Source organism: Puma concolor, chromosome B3 (assembly GCF_028749965.1).
Source record: "Puma concolor isolate L17-30 chromosome B3, mPumCon1.1.hap2, whole genome shotgun sequence".
NCBI classification, from domain to species: Eukaryota; Metazoa; Chordata; class Mammalia; order Carnivora; family Felidae; genus Puma; species Puma concolor.
The window spans coordinates 810771-827916 of NC_141672.1; the positions used below are offsets into that span (position 1 = coordinate 810771).

Genomic DNA, 17146 nt, shown 5'->3' on the forward strand with positions numbered 1-17146 from the left:
GCTACAGCTTTATTCAATTCCTCTAAACAAGAGATAAATCATCTGCATGTATTAGTCAGGATTCCCTCGAGCAACAGAACCCAAAGCACATTGTTTTCCATGACAAAATAGGTTGAGAAGTCCCATGACCTACTGTCACAAGTTGGGGAGCCAGGAAAACCAGTGGTATAATTCTCGCCTGATTCTGAACTAGTGTCCAGTCTCAGAACCTGCAGAGCCTATGATGTAACTCTAAGAACAAGGGCAGGAGGAGACCAATGTTCCAGTTCAAACAAGCACATGGGAAGTAAAAATGAGGGAATTCTTCCTCCCTCTGCATCGGATTCTACTCAGAACTGTGATGGAATGGGTGATGCCCAGGCAGAAAGAAACCATGGATGGAAATGCCAATCTCTTCTGGAAACTCATCACAGACATACACAGAAACAGTCGTGAATCTGGACACCCATGACGCAGTCAAGATGACACATAAAGGTAATCATGACAAGTCAAACTGCTGTAATGTCGAGTTCAAAGCCTGAAGATATGAAGTCCATGCCATCACTGGGGTGGACCCTGGTGGGCATAGCAGTGCTCCTGTGGAGAAGGAGCCCCGAGGCCCATAGGGACTGCTGTGGTTTGAGGATCCCCTGGGTCATATCGGGTGAGACAGTTACCTTCTTGGAGTGCATTTGGGGACAGGGCATTGCCCCTCATGGGGCAGGAGAGCTGATAGGCACCATTGCACTGCCCTGGTCATTAGCATAGGAGCCTCTGCTGAGAGCAAACTGAACGCTCCCTTCTTGTTCTTCCTCACGATGAATTCCAAGCTCCTAGTGTTCATGCAACTGCCCTTCTGGGATAACCAGCTCCAACCCCATCACAGCAAGACACTGTCCCAGAGGATCAGTGGGGTCCCTGTCACATTGAGTTCAACTATTTGGTGTATTCAAACCCAGCTAGAGCTCCTGAGATAAAACATAAGAGCCCTGAGCTGCCAGGTGTGAAAATGGATTGGACAAAGGCAGGGTGAAGGCTGGGTTCTGAAGGAAGCCTGGGACCCATGAGTACAGATTGTTCTCTCTATGTGAGGGCTTCCTGAACAGGGGTGGCTGGAAACTCCAACTTCAGGGACTAGAGAAGGAGCTGATGCCAATATTCCTCCCACCAATTATCATGGACAGAATTCAGTGAGCAGGACAACACCCCCCAGTAGATACTGAGCCACTGACACCAAGCCATACCCACCTTTCCTTCCTCAGGTGCTTCCTTACTAAGGAACGAGTGCCTAGAACACAGACCACCATTGCACCCTTCCTTCCAAAGACCACCATATACCCCCACAGGCACCAAGTCTACTGACCATAGACTTCAAAGCTTCACCTCTAGGGAAATAGGAATTATCCTCTTTTAAATTTTTTCTTTCAACGTTTATTTATTTTTGGGACAGAGACAGAGCATGAACGGGGGAGTGGCAGAGAGAGAGAGGGAGACAGAATCAGAAACAGGCTCCAGGCTCTGAGCCATCAGCCATCAGCCCAGAGCCTGACGCGGGGCTCGAACTCCCGGACCGCGAGATCGTGACCTGGTTGAAGTCGGACGCTCAACCGACTGCGCCACCCAGGCGCCCCAGGAATTATCCTCTTTTAATAAGGAGACCAAACTCACCTAGTTAAAACTCACAACACTATGGACAAAGTTGAAAAACTCTCCCCTGGAGGCAAGGAGAACTCTGCAGAGGACTGACCTGAGGGACAGAGCAGCCAATACATGACAGCACAGTGCACACAGCACATGCAAGAAATGCTTCCAGAATGTCAGGTTGTCAACAGTATGTAAATATTTCTCAAAAAAGACACTACTCTAGAAGCAGAAAACATAACAGGATTTTCCTAAAACACTTAAGAAAGCGGAGACATGGACATACAGAGTGATGGAGGAATTCATTCCAAAAGAAAAAACCATAAAAGGACATTGCCAGGGATATAATTAAAACACATATAATAAGAAGCCTCAAACAAAATTTAATACCTATCATAAGGAAATAGAACTTTTAAAAACTATCATAAGAATACTAGCTGTGCTTGAGAAAGTCTAAAAGGCATGAGTATACCCTGACTACAGATGGAAAAGACCTAACACCAGGTCAGGCTGAAACTTTTAAAATGCTGTAACCGAGATGTGAACCTGATTGGATATAATGAACTCAAGGCAGAAAGAAGCAGATGAATGAGTAAGTGACATGGAAGATAAAATTTTGTGAGAAATGAAGCAGGAAACAAGAGGAAAATTAAAATATTGCATCACAAACGTATACTTACGGAATCAGCAACTCCATAAAGTGTAATAAAATTCTTTTCAAAGGAGTCCCAGAAGAATAAGAAGAGGGAGAAAAAAGGGGGGAAGTTTTGTCTGAGTGCATTAGAGTGGAAAATCTCCACTAAATGGTGAAGGAAACAGACGTCCACATCTATGAGTCACAGAGAACTCCCACTAAAATTAAAAAAGAAAGCAGGCCGACTCTGAGACATAACAGTAAAATTCACAAAATTCACAGATTAAAAAAACCCTATAAGCATGAATACAGAAGAGTTTGCTAACGAATACGGGAAGATAAAAAAAGATTAGAGCAAAAGTGTCCACAGAAACCTGTAGGAAAGAAGGCAGTGGCATGATATCCTCAAATGTTCAATTGAAAATAAGGCAGTCAATGGGGGAGGAGACAAGATGGCAGAACAACATGGAAGATTTTTGTGTGTCTCGTGTCCATGAAATACAGCCAGACCAACACTAAACCATCCTACACACCTAGAAAACTGATTGAGGATTAACACAACAATCTGCACAACCTGAACCACAGAATTCAACAAGTACGTGGCGTGGAGAGGGGACCTTGGGGAGCAAGAAGCTGCAGGATGGGAGGTGCTTTTGCAGGCAGAGAGAGGACGGAGACTGGGGAGTGGGGGAGAATAAAGGAAAAGCACCCCTCCCCAAAAGCAGCTGGAGAGAAAGTGGAAAATTGGAAACAGCCACAGGGACTAAACTAAAAAGGGAGACAGGAGAGTATGTAAATTCCACTAAGACTATAAACAAGGGGAGAGCCAAGGCTGCAACTCCACAGCTCGATACCTGGAGGTGCTCTGGTGGGAAGGGAGAATCCCAGGAACAGAGTGGGGTCCGGGATGTTCTCAGGCCACACGGGGAGAGGCAGCTGCACTGCTGGAAGGACATTTGGAGGAGACTGCCAAAGCCATCTGGTCCCATCAGACCCCGGAAAATGGCCACATTTGCTGGTGCTGCAACAAGGTCGTTTAGGGTGAAGCCTGGTGCCAGACGTGTGTTGTGATTTTCCATAATCCATGAAACGCTGCTGCTACACTCTCTTGCGAACTTTTTCTGGGGCGGGCTGGCAAAAGTCTCGGGGCACCGACAAGAACAGGATCCAGCAAGCGTTCCTAGGTGGAGCTGATATTCGGCCATTGCTCATTCGGCCATTGCTTGGTGAGACCCTCCCACAGAGGGGCAGAACAGGTCAAAGCCGCGGTCCTTTGTACGTAAGGGACCGGGGAAAACAGCCCTGTCTGTGACAAAACTTGGGAGAGAGGTGTGGCCTGGGGCCGGGTCACAGAGAGTGAAGGAGCGGGGAGTGGACAAGGGCTCAAGACAGAGGATGGGTGCGCGATTGCTGATCCAGGAGAACAGACTGGGTACCTGGGTGGCGCCATTTTCACCTCTCCTGCGCATGTGCATTCGCACCTACAAGCACCGCAACAATCCACCCCAGGAGCCTAAAAGCACCATCTAGTGGACAGCAGAGCCATTACACTGAGCCCCGCCCAACTGGGCCAACTAGGCTCTTCAGGAACACAAGTCTCACTGCCGCTTACTTTATGGACTATAAAGAGCTACATAGACTGAGATCTAGGGGATAACAAAGTAATTTCAGTCCTACTTCAATCTGTTAGCAGGTTCATCTAGTCAATTTTCTTTCTTTTTTTTCTTATTCTCTTTTAAACTTCTTTTCTGTTTCTTGAATGCAGAAAGAGAAAAAATTATTTTCATTATCAATTATTATTAAAAATATTTTTCTTTAACTTTTACTACTATATTTTTTACATTTCTGTAATTTTTTTTCAAATTCTATTTTACTTCCATCATTTTATTTTACTCTACTTCAGTGTATTCCCATTTTGAAATTTCCAAACAGTTTCCTTTTTATTTTTTCTTTCTTTTTCTTTTTTATCTTCTTTCTTCGTTTCTGTAGATTTTCTGGAATGCAGAATGAGAAAAACTTCATTTCACTTTCAATTTCTATTAAAAATATTTTTCTTTAATTTTTTTACTATATTGATTGCTTTATGTAAATTTTTTCAAATTCTATTTTACTTCCATCATTTTATTTTAGTCTTCTACAGTGTATTCACTTTTTGAATTTTCAAATGATTTCTTTTTCCTTTTTGTATTTTCCTTCTCTTTTTTGTTTCCTCACTTTTTTCTAGAATACAGAAAAAGAAAAAATCACATTTATTTTTAATTTTTATTAAAAATATTTTTCTTGGGGCGCCTGGGTGGCGCAGTCGGTTAAGCGTCCGACTTCAGCCGGGTCACGGTCTCGCGGTCCGTGAGTTCGAGCCCCTCGTCGGGCTCTGGGCTGATGGCTCAGAGCCTGGAGCCTGTTTCCGATTCTGTGTCTCCCTCTCTCTCTGCCCCTCCCCCGTTCATGCTCTGTCTCTCTCTGTCCCAAAAATAAATAAACGTTGAAAAAAAATTTTTAAATATTTTTCTTTATTTTTTCTACTATATTCTTTACTTTTCTGTATATTTTTTCAAACTCTATTTTACTCCCATCCTCTCATTTTAGTCTACTTCAGTGTATTCATTTTTTCAAAATCTCAAATTATTTCCTTTTTTTTCTCCCCCTCCCATTTTTTTCTCTTATCTGTCAAACCACTTTCAACACCCAGAGCAAAACACACCTAGGATCTAGCATATTCCATTCAATGTGTGTGTGTGTGTGTGATTAGTTTTTAATTTTAATATTTCTGTAATTTTTTCTTTTAATTTCAATTATGCGACTTCATTAATTCCTTTTCCCCCCTCAAAATGACAAAACGAAGGAATTCACCCCAAAAGAAAGATCACGAAGAAACGACAGCCAGGGATTTAACCAACACAGATACAAGCAAGATGTCTTTACCAGAATTTAAAATCACAATAATAAGAATACTAGCTGCAGCCAAAAATAGATTAGAATCCATTTCTGCAGAGATAAAAGAAGTAAAATATAGCCAGGATGAAATTTAAAATGCTATAACTGAGGTGCAATCACGGATAGATGCAGAGGTGGATGGACGGATGAGGCAGAACAGAGAAGCAGCGTTATAGAGGACAACCTTATAGAGAATAATGAAGCAGAAAAAAAGAGGGAGATTAAGGCAAAAGAGCAAGATTTAAGAATTAGAGAATTCAGTGACTCATTAAAAAGGAACAACATGAGAATCATAGGGGTCCCAGAAGTGGAAGAGAGAAATAGGGGTGGAAGGGTTATGTGAGCAAATCATAGCGGAAAACTTACGTAACCTGGGCAAAGACACAGACATCAAAATCCAGGAAACACGGAGGACTCCCATTAGATTCCACCAAAACCGACCATCAACAAGGCACATGATAGTCAAATTGACAAAGTACTCAGGCAAGGAGAGAATCATAAAACCAACAGGGAAACAAAGTCCATAACTTACATGGGAAGACAGACCAGGTTTACAGCAGACCTATCCACAGACACTTGGCAGCCCAGAAAGGAGTGGTGGGATGTATTCAGTGTGTCAAAACAGAAAAATATGCAGCCAAGAATTCTGTATCCAGCAAGGATGTCATTCACAATAGAAGGCGAGATAAAAAGATTCCCATACAAACAAAAATTAAACAGGTTTGTGACCATTAAACCAGCCCTGCAAGAAATTTTAAGGGAGACTCTCTGAGGGGAGAAAAGATGAAAATATATCTGTATAAATAAATACATAAATACCAAAATCAACAAAGATTAGAAAGACCAAAGAACACCACCATAAACTCCAACTCTACAAGCATCATAATAGCAATAAACTCATATCTTTCAGTACTCACTCTAAACGTCAATGGACTCAATGCCCCAATCAAAAGACAAGGGTAACAGAATGGAGAAGAAAACAAGATCCATCTATATGCTTTTTACAAGAGACCCACTTTAGACCTAAAGACGCCTCCAGATTGAAAATAAGGGGATGGAGAACCATCTATCATGCTAATGTTCAACAAAAGAAAGCCGGAGTAGCCATACTGATATCAGACAATCTAGACTTTAAAATAAAGACTGCATCAAGAGATGCAGAATGGCATTATATCATTCATAATCAAAGGGTCTATCCACCAAGAAGACCTAACGATTGTAAACATTTATGCGCCAATTGTGAGAGCACCCAAATATAGAAATCAATTAATAACAAACATAAAGAAACTCATCGATAAGAATACCATAATAATAGGAGAGTTCAACACCGAACTCACAACAATGAACAGATCACCTGATCAAAAAATCAACAAGAAAACAATGGCTTTCAATGACACACTGGACCAGAAGGACTTAACAAATATATTCAGAACATTTCATCCTAAAGCAACAGAATATGCATTCTCTCCAGTGCACATGGAACGTTCTCCAGAATAGACCATATACTGGGACACAAATCAGCCCTAAGTAAGTACAAAAAGATCGAGATCATACCATGCATATTTTCAGACCACAATGCCATGAACTCAAAATCAACCCCAAGAAAAAATTTGGAAAGGTAACAAATAATTAGAGACTGAAGAACCTACTAAAGAATGAATGGGCTAACCAAGCAGTTAAAGAAGAAATTAAAAATATATGGAAGTCAATGAAAATGATAACACCACAATGCAAACCTCTAGGATGCAGCAAAGGCAGCCTTAAGAGGAAAGTATATAGCAATCCAGGCCTTCCTAAAGAAGGAAGAATGATCTCAGATACACAACCTAACCTTCTGACTAAAGAGCTGGAAAAGGAACAGCAAATAAAACCCAAAAGCAGCAGAAGGAAGGAAATACTAAGGATTAGAGAAGAAATTAGTGCTATCAAAACCAAAACACAGTAGAACAGGTCAATGAAACTAAAAGCTGGTTCTTTGAAAGAATTAACAAAATTGATAAACCACTTTTCAGTTTGATCAAAAAGAAAAAGGAAAGGACCCAAATGAATAAAATCAAGAATGACAGAGGAGAGATCACAAACAACACAACAGAAATAAAAACAGTAATAAGAGAATGTTATGAGCAATTATATGCCAATAAAATGGGCAATCTGGAAGAAATGGACAAATTCCTAGAAACATATACACTACCAAAACTGAAACAGGAAGAAATAGAAAATTTGAACAGACACCTAACAAGTAAGGAAATCGAATTAGTAATCAAAAATCTGCCAAAAGACAACAGTCCAGGACCAGATGGCTTTCCAGGGGAATTCTACCAAACATTTAAGGAAGAGTTAACACCTATTCTCTTGAAAGTGTTCCAAAAAATAGAAACGGGAGGAAAACTTCCAAACTCTATGAAGCCAGCATTACCTTGATTCCAAAAACAGACAGAGACAACACTTAAAAAGAGAACTATACACCAATTTCCCTGATGAACATGGATGCAAAATCCTCAACAAGATATTATCCAACCAGAAACAATAATACATGAAAAAATTCTTCAGCACGACCAAGTGGGATTTATACCTGGGATGCAGGGCTGGCTCAATATCTGTAAAACAATTAACGTGATTCATCACATCAGTAAAAGAAAGGACAGGAACCATATGACCCTCTCCATAGATGCAGAGAAAGCATTTGACAAAATACAACATCCTTTCTTGATAAAAACCCTCAAGAAAGTAGGGATAGAAGGACCATACCTCGAGATCATAAAAGCCATCTATGAACGACCCAATGCTAATATCATCCTCAATGGGGAAAAACTGAGAGCTTTCTCCCTAAGGTCAGGAACAAGACAGGGATGTTCACTCTCGCCACTGTTATTCAACATAGTATTGGAAGTCTTAGCCACTGCAATCAGACAACACAAAGAAATAAAAGGCATCCAAATCGGCCAGGAGGCGGTCAAACTTTCACTCTTCACAGATGACATGATACTCTATATGGAAAACCCAAAAGACCCCACCAAAAAACTGCTAGAATTGACTCATGAATTCAGCAAAGTGGCAGGATATACAATCAACGCAGAGAAATCAGTTGCATTCCTACACCAACAATGAAGCAACAGAAAGAGAAATCAAGGAATCTATCCCATTTACAGTAGCACCAAAAACCATAAAACACCCAGGAATAAATCTAACCAAAGAGGTGAAAAATCTTTACACTGAAATCTATAGAAATCTTATAAAAGAAATTGAAGAAGACAAAATATGGAAAAAGATTCCATGCTCCTGAATAGGAAGAACAAATATTGTTAAAATGCCAATAGTACCAAAAGCAATCAACATATTCAATGCAATCCCGATCAAAGTGACACCAGCATTCTTCACAGAGCTAGAAAAAATAACACGAAAATTTCTATGGAACCAGAAAAGCCACGGAATAGCCAAAGAAATCTTGAAAAAGAAATCCAAAGCAGGAGGCATCACAATCCCAGACTTCAAGCTGTACTTCAAAGCTGTAATCATCAAGACACTATGGTACTGGCACAAGAACAGACACTCAGGGGCATCTGAGTGGATCAGTCTGTTATGCATCCAACTTTGACTCAGGTCACGATCTGGCAGTTCGTGAGTTAGAGTCCCACATCAGGCTGTGTGCTGACAGCTCAGAGCCTGAAGCCTGCTTGGAATTCTATGTCTTCCTCTCTCTCTGACTCTCCCCCACTCATGCTCTGTCTCTGTCTCTGAAAAGTAATAAATAAATGCCAAAAAAATTAAAAAAAAACAAGAACAGACACTCAGATCAATGGAACAGAATACAAAATCCAGAAATGGACCCACAAATGTATGGCCAAATAATCTTTCAAAAGCAGGAAAGACTATCCAATGGAATAAAGACAGTGTCTTCAGCAAGTGGTGCTGGGAAACCTGGACGCGACGTGCAGAAGAATGAACCTGGACCACTTTCTTACACCATACACAAAAATAAACTCAAAATGGATGAAAGACCTCATTGTAAGTCAGGAAGCCATCAAAATCCTCGAGCAGAAAGCAGGCAAAAACACCTTTGATCTTGGCCACACCAACTTCCTACTGAACACGTCCCCGGAGGCAAGGGGGAAAAAAGCAAAAATGAACTACTGGGACCTCATCAAAATCAAAAGTTTCTGCATAGTGAAGGCAACAATCAGCAAAACTAAAATTCAACTGACAGAATGGGAAAAGATATTTGCAAATGCCATCTCAGATAAAGAGTTAGTATCCAAAATCTATAAAGTATTTATCAAACTCAACACCCAAAACACAATCCAGTGATGAAATGGGCAAAAGACATGAATAGACACTTCTCCAAAGAAGACATCCAGATGGTCAACCGACACATGAAAAAATGCTCCACATCACTCATCATCACGGAAATGCCAATCAAAACCCTAATGAGATACCACCTGACACCTGTCAGAATGGCTACCTTAACAACTCAGGCAACAACAGATGTTGGCGAGGATGCAGAGAGAGGATCTCTTTTGCATTTTGGGGTGCAATGCAAGTTGGTGCAGCCACTCTGGAAAACTGTATGGAGACTTCTCAAAAACCTAAAAATAGAACTCCTCTATGACCCAGCAATTGCACTACTAGGCATTTATCCAGGGGACACAGGTGTTCTGTTTCAAAGGGACACATGCACCGCCATGTTTATACCAGCACTATCAACAATAGCCAAAGTATGGAAAGAGCCAAATGTCCATCGATGGATGAATGGATAAAGAAGTGGTAAATATATACAATGGAGTATTACTCGGCAATCAAAAAGAGTGAAATCTTGCCATTTGCAACTATGTGGATGGAACTACAGGGTATTATGCTAAGTGAAATGAGTCAGTCAGAGAAAGATAAAACTCATATGACTTCACTCATATGAGGACTTTAAGAGACAAAACAGATGAACATAAGGGAAGGCAAACAAAAATAACATGAAAACATGGAGGGGACAGAGCATAAGAGACTCATAGATATGGAGAAAAAACAGAAAGCTACTGGAGGGGTTGTGGAAGGGGGATGGGCTAAACTGGTAAGGGGCACTAAGGAATCTACTCCTGAAATCATTGTTGCACTATATGCTAACTCATTTGGATGTTAATTTTTAAAACTAAAAATAAATACTAATTAAAAATTAAAATATTGTAAGAGAAAATAATGTGTAATCATGCTGTTGAGGTAAATATTTCTTAAAGATTATGCCGAAGCCTCCATTAATAAAGGTAAAAATCCAAAACTGAAAAAAAAAGAATTCTTCATATTGTCACACCGCCATCCACACAAACTAATGTAGAAGTGCGTCCCTAAGCCTGTCATTCACTTTTACAGAATCAAATCTAAGTCTGGAGCTTGATACATATGTCAGAGGACATGCAAATGGGGCTCTCTCTGTGCTGATAAAACCAGCCCAGCCACGACCCTGCAGCTGGGAGACGAGCCCCAGCCCCAGGAGTCCCAGGTGTTCCCATTCTGTGATCAGCACAGAACACACACACCTCACCATGGAGTTTGTGCTGGGCTGGGTGTTCCTGGTTGCTCTTTTAAAAGGTAATTCATGGTGAACGAGGGACACTGAGTCTGTGAATGGATATGAGTGAAACAGTGAATGTGTGACAGTTTCCTGACCAACATGTCTTGTGTCTGCAGGTGTCCAGTGTGATGAGCAACTGGTGGAGTCTGGGGGAGAACTGGTGAAGCCTGGGGGGTCCCTGAGACTCACCTGTGTGGCCTCTGGATTCACCTTCACCTTCAGTAGCTATGGAATGAGCTGGGTCCGCCAGGCTCCCGGGAAGGGGCTGCAGTGGGTCACAGGAATTACTGGTAGTGGAGGTAGCACAGGCTACGCAGACTCCGTGAAGGGCCGATTCACCATCTCCAGAGACAACGCCAAGAACACGCTGTATCTGCAGATGAACAGCCTGAAGACCGAGGACACGGCCACATATTACTGTGCGAAAGGCACAGTGAGGGGACACCACTGGGAGCCCAGACACAAACCTCCCTGCAGGAGGGGATCAGCACCACCAGGGGGCGCACACTACGCACAATTTTGCTTTGTTCCCAGGCGCAGTTGCAGATGGAGGTTACAGGCAGGTTTCCTGTCAGGGTCTGGGGCTTCCTCTCCACCCAGCAGTTTCCCCCGTGAGCCTCCCTGGTTATATGATTCTATGTTTACCTATTAACTCTCTGAATTAGCAACTGGGTTGTCATAGGGAAACTATACTAACATGCACAAAACACAGTTGTTTGCACTTGCTTACACCGGTCCCTCAACATGAGTGAATTACAGATTTCCTGAGGCACAACAGCTGCACCTTTACAGGATTCCCAGATGCGCTCCCTGTGCAGCCAGGACCACAGGATCCCACAGCTCCTCCTTATCCTCCTCCAGCCCTTGTCCCAGTCAACCAACGTGACACTTTCTTCATAGCCCTTTGCTACTCAGGACTTTAAATGAGCTACAACTTTATCCAATTACTCTAAATGAGAGACAAACACTCTCCATGTATTAGTCAAGATTCCCCTGAGGAATATAACCCAAAGGTCATTGGTTTCCATAACTAAATATGTTGAGAAGTCCCATGATCTACTGTCACAAGCTGAAGACCCAGGAAAACCAGTGATGTAATTCTTGTCTGATTCTGACTAGTGTCTAGTCTCAGAACGTGGAGAGATGATGATGTAACTCTCAGAAAAAGGGCCGGAGGAGACCAATATTCCAATTCAAACAAGCACATGGGAAGGAAAAATGAGGGAATTCGTCCTCCATCTGCATCAGATTCTATTCACAAACTTAATGGAATGGGTGGTGCTCAGGCAGAAAGAAACCATGGATGGAAATGCCAATCTCTTCTGGAACACATCACAGACATCCACAGAAACAGTGGTGAATCTGGGCACCCATGACACAGTCAAGATAACCTATAAAGTTAATCATGACAAGTCAACCTCCTGTAAACATAGAGCTCAAAGACTGAAGATTTAAAAGTCGATCCCATCATTGGGGTGGAGTCTGGTGGGCACAGCAGTGCTCCTGTGGAGGAGGGCAGAGGCCCATAAGGGGAACTGTGGTCTGAGTATCCCCTGGGTCTCATGGGGAGAGACAATTCCCTTTGTGGAGTGCATTTGGGAGACGGGACATTGGCTCTCATAGGACAGGAGAGCTGACAGGCACCATTAAAATTCCCTGATCATTAGCATAGGAGCCTCTTCTGAGAGCAGCTAGCTGGACGCTGCCTTCTGGTTGTTCTTCACCATGTACTCCAAGCCCCTAGTGTTCATGCAACTGCCCATCTGGGGTAAACCAGCTCCAGGCACAGCACATCAAGACCCTCTCCCAGAGGATCAGTGCGGTCCCTGTCATATTGAGTTCACACAATTTGGAGTTTTCAAACCCAGCTAGAGCTCCTGAGATAAAACATAAGAGCCCTGTGCCACCAGATGGGCCAATGGCTTGGACACACACAGGGTGAAAGCAATTCTGACGGAAGCCTGGGACCCACAAGTGTTCTCTCTGTGTGAGGGCTTCCTGAACAGGGGAGGCTGGGAACTCCAACTCCTGGGACTAGAGAGGGAGCTGATGCCAATATTTCCTCCCACCAATCAGCATGGACAGATTTCACTCAGCAACACAGCATTCCTAGTGGAAGCTGAGCCACTAACACCAAGCTCCACCTACTCCAACCCCCATCAAGTGCTTGCTTACTAGGAAAGAGTGCCTGGAAACCAGAGCACCACTGCACCCCTTCCTCCAAAGACCACCGTAAACCCCCACACGCACCAAGTCAGCTGATCATACAGTGAGGCATATCCTCAACTCTAGAGGAGATAGAAATTAGCCTCTTTTAACAAGTAGACCAAATTCACCTAGTTAAAACTCACAACACTGGGGACAAGGTCCAACACTCCCCACTGGAGGCAAGGAGAAAATCTGCAGAGGACTGTCCTGAGGGACAGAGCAGCCAAAACACGACAGCACAGTGCCACGGAACATAAAACAAATGCTTCATGAAGTGTCAGGCCCTGGACAGTATGTGAACACTTCTCTAGAAAGTATGTACACACTTTCTAGAAGCAGAAAAGATAACAGGATTTTCTAAAACATTTAAGAAGGCAGATACATAGACAACAACATGATGGAGGAATTCATCCTAAAAGAAAAAATGATAAAAGGTCACTGTGAGGGATATAATTAAAACACATAAACTAAAGTGCCTCTAAGAGAATTTCTAAAAACTCTCATAATGAAACAGGATTTTCAAAAAGTATCATAAGGATACTAGCTGTGCTTGAGGAAAATATATGAGACATGAGGGATACCCTTCCTGCAAACAGAAAAGACCTAAAAACTAGTCAGCATGAAATTTTAAATGTTGTAACCGTGATGTGAAACTGATTGGATATAATGACCTCAAGGCTGAAAGAAGCAGATGAATGAGGAAGGGACATAGAAGATAAAATTATGGGGGAAATGAAGTTGGAAAGGAGAGGAAATTTAAAATATTGCATCACAAACGTACACTTAGGGAAATCAGCAACGCCATAAACTGTAATAACATTCTTTTGAAAGGAGTCCCAAAAGAATAAGAGGGAGAAAAAGGGGGATACATTTTAGCTGAGTGAATTATAGTGAAAATTTCCACAAGCTGGGGAAGGAAACAGACATCCACATCTAGGAGGCAAAGAGAACACCCATTAAAATAAAAAGTAAAATAAAAAGCAGGCCAACACTGAGACATATCATAGGAAAATGGCAAAATATCCAGATAAAGAAAAACCATAAATGCATCAACACAAAAGAAGTTGCTAACTAACAAGGGAAGATTAAAAAAAAAAAAAACTATGGCAGATGTCTCTTCAGAAACCTTCATGCAAGTAGGGAGTGGCATCATATCCTCAACATGCACATTTGAAAATTATGCAGCTAAGAACACTTTCTCCATAAGGCAGTCATTCAGATACAAGGAGTGATAGAATTTCCCAGACAAATAAAACCAAAGGAGTTCAGGCCTCTAAATCAGCCCTGTGAGAAATTAAAGGGGACCCTTTCACTGGGAAAGGAAGACTAAAAGTAACAAAGACTAGAAATAAACAGAGAAAATCTCCAGAAACAATGACTTTGGAGGTAACAATATGGCACTAAGTTTATATCTATCAATAATTACTGTGAATGTAAATGGACAAAATGCTCCAATCAAAAGACATAGGATACCAGAATGGATAAAAACAAATACAAGATCCTTCTATACACTGCACACGATTGACTCATTTTCAACCTAAAACACCTGTAGATTGAAAGTGAGGGGAGGGTGAACAATTTATCATGCTAATGGACGTCAAAAGAAAGTTGTAGTACCACACTCATATCACACTAACTAGTTTTCAAACCACAGTTTGTTACAAGAGATCAGGAAGGCAGTATATCATCATAAAGGGGTCTATCCAACAAGAAGATCTGAAGCTTTAAATATTTATACCCCAAAAATGTAAGCACTGAAATATATAACTCAATTAATAAGAAACATAAAGAAACTCATTGATAATAGACAATAGTAGTAATAGAGAACGTTAACACTCCACTTACAACAATGGGAAGACAATCTAAGCTGAAAATCAATAAGGAAACAATGGCTTTGAAAGACACATGGACTGAATGGAATTAACAGATATATTCACAACATTCCATCCTAAAGCACCAGAATACACATTCTTTTTGAGTGCGCATGGAACATTCTCCAGAACAGACCACATACTATGTCACAAATCAGCCCTCTACAAGTACAAAAAGACTGAGATCATTCCATGCGTATTTTCAAACCACAACACTATGAAACTTGAAGTCGACCACAAGAAAAGTTTGGGCAACACCATCAATACATTAGGTTAAAGAACATTGTAGTAAAAGCGAAATGAGATTTTCAGGAAATTACAGAAGCAATAAAAAATACATGGAAGCAAATGAAAATGAAAACATGCTAGTTCCAAACCATCTGGATGCAGCAAAGTTGATGGAAGAGTGAAATATATAGCAGTACAGGCCAAACTCAAGAAAGAAGAAAGGTCTCAAACACACAACCACTTTACAACTAAAGGAGCTAGAAAAAGGACAACAAATGAACCCTAAAGCCAGCAGGGACAGGTAAACAAAAAAGATTAGAGCAGAAATAAATGATATAGAAACAAAGAAAAACAGTAGAACAGATGAATGAAACTATAAGTTGGTTTTTGTAAGAATAAATAAAAATGATAAACCCATGGGCAGACTTGGCAAAAACAAAAGAGAAAGGACGAAAGTAAATATAATTTGAGAGGAGACATCGCGACTGACACCACAGAAATACAACTATGAGAAAATAATTTGGAGATTTATGCCAACAAATTGGGCAATCTGGAAGAAATGGATAAATTCCCAGAATAATGTAAACTACCTAAACTGAAAAAGGAAGAAATAGAAAACAGGAACAGACTGATAATGAGCAAAGAAATTGAATCATTAATCAAAAATCTACTGACACACAAAAGCCAGGGCCAGATAGGTTCACAGGTGAATTCTACCAGATATTTAAGAAGAGTGTAAAATATTCTATTTAAGTAGAATAGAATATTCCTGTCTTCACAAACTGTTCCAAATAATAGAAATGGAAAGAAAACTTCCAAATTCATTCTATAAGATCAGTATGATCACGGTTCCAAACCAGAGTAAACCCCACTAAAAATGAGACTTTCAGGCCACTAGCCCTAATGAGCAAGAATGCAACAATTGTCAAGAAAATACGTGCAGGGGCGCCTGGGTGGCTCAGTCGGTTAAGCGTCCGACTTTGGCTCAGGTCATAATCTCGCAGTCTGTGAGTTCAAGTCCCACGTCGGGCACTGTGCTGAGAGCTCAGGGCCTGTGGCCTGTTTCAGATTCTGTGTCTCCCTCTCTCTGACCCTCCCCCATTCATGCTCTGTCTCTCTCTGTCTCAAAAATAAATAAACATTAAAAAAAAAAGATAGAGAATACTTGCAAATTGAATTCACCAATACATTAAAAGGATCCTTTAACGTGACCAGGTGGGATTTATTCCTTGGTTGTAAGGGTGGTTCAATAGTCACAAATAAATCAATGTAATACATACCATCAATCAGAGAAAGGATACGAATGATATGACCATCTCAATAGATGCAAAAAAAAAAATTTGACATAGTACAGCATCTTTTCTAGATAAAACCCTCAACAAGGGGTAGAGGAAACACACCTCAACATCATAAAGTCCGTACATGAAAACCCCAGAGCTAATATCCTCAGCAAGGAAAAAAAAAACTTTTCCTTTACTGTCAGGAACACAAGAGGGATGTCCACTCCCATCATTCTACTTAACACAGCACTGGAAGTCTTATCCTCAAAAACAGACAACAAAATAAATAAATAAATAAATAAATAAATAAATAAATAAATAAATAAATAAATAAATAAATAAAGGCATTCAAGATAGGAAAGAAGTCAAACATTCCCTCTTCACAGATAACATAAACTCTATATAAAAAACTCAAGACTCCACCAAAATATTGCAAGAACTGATTCACAAATTCAGCAAAGTCACAAGATACAGTATCAACATACTGAAATCTGCTGCATTTCTACACAGCAATAATGAAGAAACAGAAAGAAAAATAAAAAAACTATCCATCCCGTTTACAACTGCACCAAATATGATAGGATACCTTAAGAGTTAAAATATCTATACTCTGAAGACTCTAAAAATGGTGAAAGAAACTGAGGATGACACAAAGAAATGGAAACACCTTCAATGTTCATGGATTTAAGGAGCAAGGAGTGTTGAAATGTCTATGCAACAGAAAGAAACGGAAGACTTCATGATTATGGATTTCATACTATATTACAAAGCTGTACTTATCAAGACAGTAAGCTACAAGCACAAAAGAGACACA

General features: G+C 40.9%; 1 long non-coding RNA gene and 1 pseudogene across 2 annotated transcripts in view; one reads left to right on the forward strand and one right to left on the reverse strand.

Moving 5' to 3' along the window:
• Positions 1-3108: 3108 nt before the first annotated feature.
• The window catches only part of LOC147579598 (uncharacterized), a 101769-nt gene continuing 87731 nt past the window's right edge, over positions 3109-17146 (reverse strand). The window contains exon 2 of the long non-coding RNA XR_015251961.1: positions 3109-4248. This is a non-coding gene — a long non-coding RNA (uncharacterized LOC147579598). The remainder of the gene's footprint in view (positions 4249-17146) is intronic.
• On the forward strand, positions 10653-11397 carry LOC147579599 (immunoglobulin heavy variable 3-23 pseudogene; annotated as a pseudogene). Its single transcript, XR_015251781.1, has 2 exons — positions 10653-10762; positions 10862-11397. The product of XR_015251781.1 is annotated as an immunoglobulin heavy variable 3-23 pseudogene (transcript).